Source organism: Cloeon dipterum, chromosome 1, assembly GCF_949628265.1.
Source record: "Cloeon dipterum chromosome 1, ieCloDipt1.1, whole genome shotgun sequence".
NCBI classification, from domain to species: domain Eukaryota; kingdom Metazoa; phylum Arthropoda; class Insecta; order Ephemeroptera; family Baetidae; genus Cloeon; species Cloeon dipterum.
Genome location: NC_088786.1, coordinates 8096121 through 8108427, shown reverse-complemented (window position 1 = coordinate 8108427; position 12307 = coordinate 8096121). Strand labels below are relative to the sequence as shown.

Below are 12307 nucleotides of genomic sequence, written 5' to 3'. Positions count from 1 at the left end.
GGCAAAAGATGCGACCGACCGTTTTTGCACTCTGCGAAATTCGCAATTTGCATTTCATTCGCTCTCATTCCTTGCCCCTGGCTGTGTGTATGTGAGCGCGCAAGTAATTGAAACTTTGATGGTCGCGCGCACCCAGAACGACGTGTTGGGACACTTTGCTTGCTGAAGTTTCAATCTGCTCGGGGTATGGTACCAAGTTTAGGAAATAGGATATTATTTGCCCAAGGCGTGTGTTGAGCGTAACTCGCTTCATTCGTGCTCCTTCAGGGGGAAAGTTTTATCTTTGCTCTTTTGGTTAAGAAGACTGGTGGAAGAAGAAAGACGCTATTTGTGCATCTAATTTATTATTCAATTTGCCGGATGGTCAATCCTTTTGCTGTTTATTTTCTGCTGCAATTCATACAAAAATTAAAATGCCAGGGAACATTTTAGTTTGCCTTCATTTTAATCTAATGAAAAAATAAACATTACTGTTAAATCCGACATTTAAAACAGCTAGAAACTTACTATATCGCTAAAAATGAAAAAAATCTTCAAGATGCTCTGAAATCTAGATTTTCCTCACTTTTAAAAAAAATCACCATTATGAAATTAAAGTCTTAAAATTAAAAGTCTTTTATCTAATTCTTCATTTAATAAAGAACTCGAGACAATTTAAAACAAAGTGATATTTTATCAGGCGATAACCTAAAAAGTTTACAAAAAAAAAAAATAGTTTAACTGCCTCAAAATTCTGTAGATATCGTTCTTTTCATCTTTGAAAATATTTTTTCCGTCTAAATTTGAGACTAATTAATTTAGGCAATTTTCTTACAATTTTTATATTCTTTTGCAGTTAGATGGACAATTTTTTAGAACGTTAATAATTTACTCAACTACTTTTAAACTAATTCCAATTTATTCGCCATTTCATTCACAAATATGATAAAAATTTGCAGCTCCCGTCCATTACTCGGTTCATATCGTCGTTTTGCATGAAGGGAAACTTTCAAAACTCTGTTTCCATGACGAGGATTTGATAGCCATTATATCCAACCCGCATAAATTCTGGCCTGCTTTTACACACTCACTTCATCCTATGGAAATCGAATTAATCCTGGGGCTGCGCACTTAGTTTGCACTTGGCCCTCGTCGTTTGTCCATTGGAAACAAAAACTTGCCTTTGCGTGAGCCCTGGGCATGAATATTATGCGAGAGGCAAAGTGCTCTGCATTAACAAGATGGTAAGAAGAGAAAATAAAAATGACTGTTCTGTTCCCTCAAGACTTTACTCTCCTTTGAATAAAATGGATTCTCAACTTTGTTTAAAATGCTACGGCTATTTTTTGTCTGGAAAACAAAGAACGTCGGTTATATAATCGCACATTTGCTTCACACGACGGCGAAAAGAGCAAAAGGGTCCGGCTTGACAATAAAACTGTCCGCAGAGCCCGTTATCCCTCTCTTAATTGCAAGATGGAGTCGTTAGGAGTTTTGGCACCACGCTTTTTGACACGCAGATGCGATAATTCGGCCCGCGGGCAGCAGCTGGATCCCAAGGCGTGCATTACTTCCGCGGCCGCCAAATCCTTTCGTTCCCTTGAGGCGTATCAAAAAACAGCGCAATTCTCGCGCGCGAGAGAGAGTGAGAGAGTGTAATCGTTGCAATCCCTGGACGCGCGTTGTCCGGCCACTCCAGAGCCCAGGACACCTCGGTTGTAGCCACACAAAGTCAAAATTAAACCTCAGAGGAAAAAATATCATAACAGAGGAGTCGGTTGAACGAGATATTTCTTTAAATTTTAATACAAAATATAAAGTTGCTCTAAAAAAAAACTATAATTTTTAAGAGTTAGAGTTCTGTCCATCTGTTTCCCTAATACTATCATATTTTAAATTCAGACCCAAATGATCCTGAATTACCACTAAAAAGAGCAAAATCGGAAGTTTATTGAGGGCAAAAAAATAATTTTTGTCTTGATAGATCAAAACGAAAGTTCATAAGTAATAGAGAAATAGAAACCAAAACGAAAAGAGGTGGAGAAAACTGTCAGAAAAATTAAAATTCTAAGATTGCTGATTAGAAAAACGAACGAATAAAAAGTTTCCACGCCCAAAGGAATAATGTTCTATATTTATCGTCAGCAATACAACTTTTTGAAAAAATGGTTAATTTTAGCGTTACTTGGAGGTGTGCAAGAAACTCGAAAGTTACAAAAATTAGGATATATAAGTTTCAAACCGTAGAAAAATGCTTGGAAATCCTGTTATCAATAACTAAAAAAATTATAAAGTTCAAAAATTAGAAATTAAATTACCGTACTTTTAAATTAAAAAAAATCGATGGTAATCTATTTATATTCTCTTAATTTTACATTTTTGGGTAGGAATGTAAATGAATACGTTCTTATTGAAGAAAGAAGTTTAGCAAAAATTGCGCAATTGAAGTCATTTCTCTCAACAAAGGCGTAGCGCAAAGTTAGTCCCAGAGGACAATAGCGTTTTCCGCCTCTGCTAACAACACAAGAAATGAAAAAATCTAACTCCAATGAAGCAACAAAACGGGCTCATATTCTTAGAAACACTACCACTCTGCTTTGTGTGCGGTCTGTTTGAAACCGGAGTCGGCCAACTCTTGTGTATGAGGCAAAAGTTGCGGTGAAGGAGCCAAGTTAAAGCATCTCTCGCCGCCAGAGCATTTCACTTATTTATGGACAGCGCCCCTCTCGCCCCCCAGACCGCCTTGCTTGATACATATGTCGCTCGATCCTATATACACAGCTTGCAATCAGAATCATGTCGCTCACCGGGCGCGGTTTTAGCTTGTGGTCGACTTCAAACTTGGAACAACGCACGCTTTGTCGCTTGTGCCATTCCAGCTAGGCATTAGGTATTTGTGTCGTGTTTGTTATGAAATTACAAAAGGGAAGTTCAAGTTTTTGACGGATGAGTATAATTTTACAATATCTTTTACATGTAAAACAAAGAAGCAAGTTTCATTATATTTTTTGTTCTTCAGTACTTTAAATTAGAAAATCAAGATCATTTTGAGATAATTTTTAATTTTAAAACTTGGCATTGTAAAAATTGATAATTATTAGCAAATAACTAATGCTAGATTCGATTCTTTTTTTTCAATATACTTATAAAATAGTTTAATTCGTCTCAGAACACGCCCTAACATAAAATATTCTTCCCCAATCAAGCATTTATTCTCAAAAATTTTAAGCGCCCGAATTTTTCATTTAAAAATGTAAGATAAATAAATTTATGTGGGGTCACTGAATAAAAAACTCAAAGTTAGGGCTATAGAAATGTAAATTTAATCCGTTTCGAATCCTTTTAAGCAAACATGTACGCCCGATAAAAGGATCTGGAAACACTAACCTTTTTTAGCAATTTATTGACAACGTGTGTCCTTTCAATTTTTGGTCGGTGTGAACTCGTAAAAGAAAGCGAATAGTGTTCTGAATCAGATTTTCGAAAGCAAATTGACACAAATTCGATCGTAGCTGTTAGGCAGTGAAGTGCGAATTCACTGAATTGGTGCTGACATTTTGTGCAATTCCAACGAACACAAGTGAAATTCGCTTCACTGACTCCAAATTCAATTTCATGAAGTGAAATGCAGGGTGTGGAATTTTATACGCGTGCACGTAGCCCAATCAGAGCCTAGTAGTAGTTGAGGAGAAAAGCCTTTCTGACTGATTGTGAGTATACACTGCAAGTCAGGGGTGAGAAAATGACACTGCGCTGCAGTGAGAAAAAATCACCCCACCGCATCTCACTGCTGCGCGGTGCGAAAAACTCACCTTTAACACCCCAGGTATAGTGACTTACGGCGGGGTGAGATTTTCTCACTGCCACGCAGTGACATTTTCTCACCCCTGACTTGCAGTGTAGTGTCACCACGCAGAACTGACGGGGAAAATTATTTCTGTGCCCCGTGCTCACCAAAGAGAAACAAAGCAGGTGAAATTGGACAAAGAGCTAACTAGAGAATAGAGATTCTTTTATTACATCATTACTGGAAAAAAATAATAAATTCGTTCTTTTTTCTCCATATTTACCATAGCTAATGACTACTTTGAAATTAACTAGATCTGTGGCAAACCAAGAAATACATAAAAAGAAAGTTGTATGCTCTTCATATTTTTGCAATTTGTATTTTTCTTCTTGGTTTTCACACCAACAATGAATGCCACGCCACAATAGAAATGTTCACGAAGCTGCAAGCTGCTCTCTGTCCGTATACCAATGTAATTTGCATAGCAACGCAGTACACAGAGACTGTATCAGCAGTGCTTTTGCGCTCCGGCAACTATTTTCAGTTGCGTGCTCACGCTCGCGATAATGCAACTGGAAAAAGTCGTCCGATAAAAGCTGTGTATTCTCATGAATGGAGCGATAGAAAAAGCGCAGCTTAAACTACATGATTCAGTTTCTCCTACTGGAGAGTAAATTCAGCTCTATTCTCTGGGTATCATAGAAAAAAAATACATATTTTCCACTCATTCCACATGCGTCATTCTTGTTTTCACCGTCAGAATTAATTTGTTTGACCCCCTTGATGAATCGCAGGCCAGCCGGCCAAGGCAGCCTTTCCAATTGAAAATTATAATCGTGGGATTGCTCGGCATAGCGAGAAAGAAAGAAAGAGCGATGGATGGGCCCCGTCAACCATCAATCTCCGCAGCTTCCAAACAGGGTTGCCGCAGGTGCTGATAGGCTGTTTCTTTTCATTCTGCTTTATCCCATCAACACGACCTGCATAAATCAACACAATCCGCATAAATCGCAGTGCTGGATTTATCTTTTGACACGAGGTAGTGTTAAATAGTTTTTAGCTGGAAATTCTGGAGGAAAGAAATTTAAATTTTTGTAAGAATAATTGTTGAGATTTCGGTTGATTTTCTTACATTTTCTGTCTTTTTGAAACATTGTGGACCATTTTCCGATTCTAAAATACTGTATTTTCACTCAGCCTTTATAAAATCCCACCCAAAAAACATATTGTTTTCCTTTATTTTTATTTTTAACGTGCAATTTAATCGATTTTAAAGCTCTCAGCGGTTTAAAAATTTATTGCGGTTCAATTAAAATTACAACTTTGTTATTAATTTGGTCTAGCTTGATATTGCTTAATGAAGCCATAAATTTTGAAGTCATAATTTCAATGTTTGGAAAGATATTTTACTTTCAGCTGCTTTGCTGTCGTGGCATGATTCACAATTTCCAAGATTTATAGATTCTCTCTGTTTATTTATGTGTTGTTGCTCGTGTGTCATGCAATCGACTGAACGTGTGCAGTTTCGAGGGTCCAGCGACGACGTTTGGCTGAAAAATCTGCAGAGCATCGCTCAACCAGTCGTCTGGTTGATGGAGCGAGACGCGGAAATGTGCTCGTAAAAAGTGAAATATTCTACACACAAACGTTTGCGCGTCTCTCATCTGGCCGTAATCGTGTTTGCAACAAACTCGCTCTCCTATTTTCGGCCGCGAGCTGGCTCACTTGAAACGGCCACTTTTCACCTTCAATGAGCGGGACACGCGCAGGAAACGCACAGTCCTGGAAAATGTGCGATTGGGCGTCTTTGGGAAATTCGAGAGGGAAAGTAGGAAAGTCGACGACAGGGGTAGCTTTTTCCTTTTCGGTTCGAGAGTGCATGCAGCAGAAGTCTCTCTGTAGTGCTTTGTAAATACCTGCTGCGCCCTCAATGTTTCCTTTTCATATGTTCGAGCCAGTGCGTGTTTGCAGCCATCGAACTCAAGTGTATTTGAGACTCAGCGGGTTCGATATTAAAAGAAAAGGTTTTCCTTATAGGTTGGGAAATTGAGTCTGGCACAAAAACATTTCTTTGTCAATTTTAAAAAGAAATCCTTTCACCCTTTATGAAATTTAGTCTTGAATGAAGCAAAAGTAAGTATAGTAGGCGAATGTCCAAATAACCATAGAATTTATGAAAAAATAGCCTGATACTAACAAAGATTGAAGTTAAAGTGGAAAAAAGGAAAAAACGTTACACCCAACACACAACAATAACAAAAGCACCATGTTAAATATAATTTGGCCTCAAGTTAACTGATAAGTCGTGTTTTTTTCCTGGATTTCAATCTGAATGTTCTTTTTGTTAAAGAAATTTGACTATAATTTGATTTTTTAAATTTTAGTACAGTATTTAAAATTGTGCTTCCTTTTTTGGTTCCGGGCCTAAATGTATTGTGATATTTCTTTATTTTTTAAACATTACGAAAATTCTGTTACTTACTTCATTTAAATTCGGCAAAACCATATATTGTACATAAAATATGCCCATAGCCGCAACTGAAATTTAAACTTTAGCATTTTTCATCAAATATCAGATCATATCAATTTTTTGTGGCTGATTTCTTCTCATAAAGGAACTCTGCGGTTACCTTTTCGACAGGGAGTACACTTCCAGAAACGATAATAATATAAGATTTCCATAAAATTGAATACGAATAGGGAGACAAAAATGCACACAATCTGAAAAGCAAACATACAGATTTCAAAGGCGCATTAATTTATAAATAAAAAATAGTGCGGTTTAATATGGCTGTTTGGTTTAAACAACATCCTCTTGCCAAATACATATTCATTCTTAACTACTGCATTATATACTTTTAAATTAAATATGTTTTGAGGTTTATTTAAACCAAAGTATATTTCGATCCAATCTTTGTCTTTTTAACATGCCAACACGTTGTGAATCAGCTGTAATGACGGCTAATAAATTTAATTTACCGCCATGTAGGGCTTTGAAGCTATTAATATCGATTTGTAGACCACAAATCCGTGTGTGCGGCCTTTTGATTGCCGTTAGGATCGGGAAACGTCGACGTTTTGTTGTAAATCCGTGTGTGAGCGCCGATCATCGTTTGCCCTTTCCGAGCTGCTGCTGCTGGTGCTCACAGCAGAGAGCTGGAAACGCTTTTTTATTTTCCGAATTTTAATGAGAGTGGTCGGCGTGTCATTAATTTCAGCCCGCTCAACAAATGGAGTCGGAGGCCCGGGTCGCCGCCGGCCAAATATCAATCACTCTCGCTTTTGTGTTGTTCTCGCTACGCGGAGATTGATGGAGCCGCGCGTTACAAGCACAAAAAAGCAAATACCTTCGTCCGCCGACGACGCTAAAGCCGAGCGGCTGGCTGGCCGGCCATTTCGGCCCATTTGGCTAATTGCTCCACTTCAAACCCAGATATCACGCACCAATTGTTCCTCGAGTTCCCCCATCAATCTCCCTTAAAAGGAGTCCTGGTTTTCTCCTGAAACAAGTAAAATAGATTCCTGGTCCTCAGGGAATAAGCCAAGAAGGGTACGTCAATGTCTAATAGATTTTCCCCCAAATTTCAATTAAAACCACCTTTCTGATCAGAACTTTTCATATTTTTTTAAGAGCCTCTACCAATAATCTGACTGTATTAAAAGTTTGAAACTAAGGAGCAAAGAATCATTTCCTCACATTTTTAATTGCTAAACTGTTAACCTTCCAAAATGAAATTGAAATAAATCTTTTCAACAAATTTTCCAATTGAATCAACTTTTTTTAAGAAAAGTTTGATTTAAATTTGAACGAAAATTAGTTTCACGTAACTAACTCAAATAAATCATCTAGTAATTAAAAATATATATTTTTTAAAAGCTTCAATAATACAGTTTTGTCATGCTCTACATAAATCAGAAAAGCTACAAATAATATAATTTTTAATTAGCAGAAGAAACTATTTCTCAGCTAGATTAGCACAAACAATTTTCGATGTGCAGAGAAAAACATTATTGGCTGCTGGTGGCGTGTGAAAAGCGGCCAAGAAATGTAAACAGATGCTTGAAGTGCATTATAGGACGTCAACAAGGCTTTTTTGTCTGCTCGCGTTCGCGATCGACGTGCCAGATAGAGAGAAATGATTTTCGCGCAGTCACTCGCTGCCGCTCCTTGTAAGGCAATTGCTGATCGTGAGAGTGGCAGAGAAGAGCATCCGAACGTTGCCCCTAACGCTGGCCGACAACAATCGCCACTCGAAATTTTTGTTCAATTTAGTTCTGAAAGTGTTCGGTTGTATGTGAGTAAGTATTTGATTTTTTTTCTTAAATTGGTGGAATTTCTACAAAATTGATTTTTGCATAAAGTTTTATTAAAATCTCTTTCCTAATTTTTTTCCAACGGTATATTATATAGAGATGAAAAATTGTTAATATAAATTTAATCAGCTTCAATTACGTCTGATATTTCTTTCTAGGTTTATTTGGATTGTTAAAAAGTAGAATCTATTCCTTAATTCTTTTCATACTCCAGGAACAAAAAATAAAGACTGTGTTTCTTAAATGGAGTCTCTTATTTAATTATTTAGCAGTCATATTACACGATATATTGCTTCGCTTGCCTTTGAGCCGGTAATTGAAATGTTCCTTTCAACGACAGCATTGCTTTTCCTTGACGGCCTAATTAGGAGAGCAGCTAAATTTTTTATCCGCCACGCCAACCTCGCGGATTGGTCTATCAAATTTCAATTAGTTTGAGGCAGGAGATTTTACGAAATGAAAAGCGCAACGAGAAGAAAAAGAGAACGCGCGCAGCGTCTTCTTTTCTCAAAGCGAGCGCGCGTTTTAATTAAAAACACGAAAAGGTTGGGAATCAAGGAATAAAAAAATGCGAAAAAGTTGGAGATGACGAATTCCCACGCGAGTGTCAGCTGCTGCAAAGCAGAAAGGGGGTGAAATAAAAAGTAGGCAGCAATCTCACAACTTTCTTAATTCTGAGAGGGAAGCGCTCAAGTTGTCTGGCAAAGATGTCAAGTGAGACGGAATGAGACATCGCAACAACGCCGCCTTTTAATTGAGTTCCTAACTCCCATGATCGCATCCTTCTTCACCTCTCCGTCTTTATATCAAGAGCGCGCACTTACGAGTAACTGCAGAGTTTCTCACACTTGCAGTAAAAATTTTGCGAGTGTTAATAAAAAAAACTTCATTTTGAACATTACACCTATGTCACTTCAGCTGAATTGGCGAATTGAAATAAAAAAATTAAAATATTATGAGTTCCACTAAACTTGCAATTTATTTCATAAAAAAGTTATAGCAAAAATTACGACAACTTTTACGCATTAGCCAGAAGGAAGTATGATGCTTTCTATTTGAAGCACATCGATAAAAGACGGGGATTTTTAGGAAATCGTGTTTAATAATTCAGAAAAATATAGCATTTTATTTTTTACCCCCTCGCTCCGAAAAATAATAATATCAAATAAAAAGACTGGATTAAATTTTTAATTTATTGCAAAATTTACATTAACGGTCCGAAATTTTGCACTCTTGAGTGGTTTAAGTGCTGCTTGAGATGGTTTTAGACTTTTTCTATATGCTCATGGCAGTTTGAATTGGTTTTAAGTTTAGTAACTTTCAATTGAATTATAATTGCATGAGTAATGCTCGTTCGACATATACTTAAGAAAGTAAATTTCGCTTTAAAAATATGCGCTCAACAGAGAATCGGGAAATTGGAACTTAAATTGCATTTTATTGTGTCAAGAAGACTTTCCATTGAACTTGAAAGCCTATGCCTTTATTAATTCAGATGTTGACACTTGGCAAAAGCCAATACTTTCTCATTCCTCCTGCACGGAGCTGATTGTGAGAATTTTAAATGAAGATTGCCGATTGTGTGATTGTGAAGGGTATCCGAATAAATAAAGAATAGGATTGCGACTGGGTTAATCGAAGTTTGCCGATTGTTGTGCGCGTCGAGGCCGTGCCGGCGGATCAAGAGGCAAATTGGACGCGCGAGCAGAATCTCATTAGGGCAAAGCGCTCTCAGCTTCTCTCGCTCTCGCTGCTCTTTATTGCCCTGCGACACGAAAGAGAGAAAGCAAATAATAATTGTATGATGGCGGGCGGGCTGGCGGGCGGCGTGGAGAGGGCCGAGGCGGGCGCCAAACGATCAAATCAAGCCGTCGCCAGCACAGCACGGCTGAATTAATGAAAGTGACGACGAAAACCTTCCTTCCACGCGTGTCTTGCCCGCGGAATGGAAGACAATAAGTCACGTGCGTGCACGTGTTTCCCCGCTTCGCCACACAAACCCGAGCGGCCGGGTGCAATGTGTGCTCCAAAAGGCTTAATTTCCTGCGTCTCCAGTCGCAAATTAAATTCACTTATCGCTCTTTCCGACGGGAAGCAGCCGTGCGTTTGCTCGAAACGATTTATTTTGTCCTTCTCACTCAGAAGATTTAACTTCGACACCATGCGCAGGTCGTTCAAGTGCTGGTGAGGTTTGATTAAATTCGGAATGCTCTGCTGGTATGTAGCAGCTTAAGCAAAAATTTTCAACTCTCTGAGTTTTATTCTGCTCTTGAAACTGATTTTTTTTTTAATTTGAGCTACACTTTCTCATGCATCAGAGCAATTTAAAGATTCAAAGTTAAAGGGTTGGGTATTTTAAACAATTTTTAAACAAAAATCCGATTTTAGCGCCATTATTAGACGCAGTGCAACAAATACCCGTCCCCCCCCTCCGCAAAAATATGCATAAAAAACACCTTTTGATTATTGCAAATTTTTTAAAAGCTGATTGGCTGCAAAAATTTCACTTTAATTTCCATTTTGAATAAACTGCCAGTAAAAAGGAAACTCCACTGTATCGCTGTGCAATCTTCACATTTTCCCACGAAAAGTTCAACTGCGTCTGAGTTTTCTATTTCGGTCCACTTTGCGAGGACTGAAGTGAAATGGTTAACCTTGGCTCTCTTTTGTGGCGGCCGCTGAAAATTATTATTTATGTTCTTCACCTTGAATACACACACCTTTGTTGCTGAGTGAGCTATTGAAAGAAATTGTGCGCCCAGCAACAGTTCCACCCCTTCGCAACCCCCTGTGGAGCACGTGATACACAAAGGTCAAGGCGGTGAAAGGGCTGCCGAAAAACACGGCTTCCCAATTTGCGAGCGAAGAATAGAAGAAAGCGACAAAATGGGAGGGCGGCCAATTTTGCTGTGCGTGAGCATTGTTGCCATCAACAATGGGCCTCACGGGGTTTGGCGTGAACTTTTGCAAACAGCAGCTTGTCCCTCCCTGCGCGTCCACCACTTTGGAAATAACCTAATGTGCGATAATGAGTCCGCATTCTGACCGACGAAGGACTGGCAGAGCGAGAGGCACCACACAGTGTACTCAACTTTTAACGCTGCTGGGACTGGAAAGTTTAGAAAATCCGCAGTGGTTGCTGGAGATTCTTTTGTTTCCACTCTGCAGATGGAGATGGAACATTTTCCTCTCTAGCAGTTTTCATAGGGTTATTGCCAAAGTTTAGAAATACGGTAAAGCTCCGCTTGATATTTCTAGGAAAAGCATTTAAATTTTGCAAGAATCTTTTAAAAGTCATTGTCGATTAGCATTGCTTGCTAAACATTTTCTCTGGCCAAGGAAAACTTTTTAAATATTTAAAGCACTAAGAGAAGCAAGGAGGTGTATAAAAAAGTAGTTTTTTCTTTACAAATGATGTCACCGTAGTTGTTAAGTGTTTAACACCATGAGCAGTTTATTATAGTACGCTTTTTGGGATATTATTAAAAACTTCAATTCCAAATTTAAATGCCTACAATGAACATAAATGTAAGCTCAGAAAACCTATTGAATCGTTTGTAAACCGTGTTTAGACTGTTTCGTGGGGTTGGCAATTTCTGGTGTCATTTTAGTTTTGTTTTTACCAAAAACAGTTTGCCCAGAATCTCCAGATTTGATTTGTGTCCACGTTGTTCGAAAGTCCAAAGGTCAGTTCGAATTAACGTAAAAGACATTAATGAAAGTCCATTTCATTCTATTGCCTCCGTACTGGCAAAAAGTTATCTTCTTTGTTAACAAAGCCACTGCAGTGACGTGTGTCACGTTGCTGAAACTTTCTTTTCCTTTATTTTCCCCGGCCTCCCAGGAAGACAAAACTAGCTTTGGGAAATAAAGGTGATTGCTTTTGTTCCAGTGATCGGCTTTCAACCCTTTGCGTTCGTCCTCCCACTGCGGTGAGTACACACATTCGGAAACGTCGTCTCTTGCTCGATTTCACTTTCTGCGGCTGCCTTAAGGAGTTCTAGCTCTCTGTTTTTCAACAATCGATACAAACACGGACAGCGACGAGTTCGTGTATAATTGGACTGGAGACAACTAATTGGCAATTAGCGTTTCGCTTCCGTTTTTTTACCATCGTATTTTCTGTTCGGATGCAAACGTCGGCCTGACGCGATCGCCAGACCACGTGGCAGTTTATTTCTGACCGCATTTTGGGCGCGACGAACGACTCACGACACCGAATGGGCT

At 38.6% G+C, this 12307-nt stretch overlaps 1 protein-coding gene across 5 annotated transcripts in view; it reads left to right on the top strand.

Annotated features, from left to right (window-relative positions):
- Positions 1 to 12307, top strand: part of LOC135948211 (somatostatin receptor type 2-like) — a 110456-nt gene that overhangs the window by 16747 nt on the left and 81402 nt on the right. For 4 of the 5 annotated variants that reach the window (XM_065497357.1, XM_065497358.1, XM_065497355.1 and 1 more), the window contains exon 2: positions 11973 to 12012. The exons of the other annotated variant lie outside the window; for it this stretch is intronic. The gene's annotated coding sequence lies outside the window, so the exon portion shown is untranslated. The remainder of the gene's footprint in view (positions 1 to 11972; positions 12013 to 12307) is intronic. 5 annotated transcript variants of the gene reach the window in all.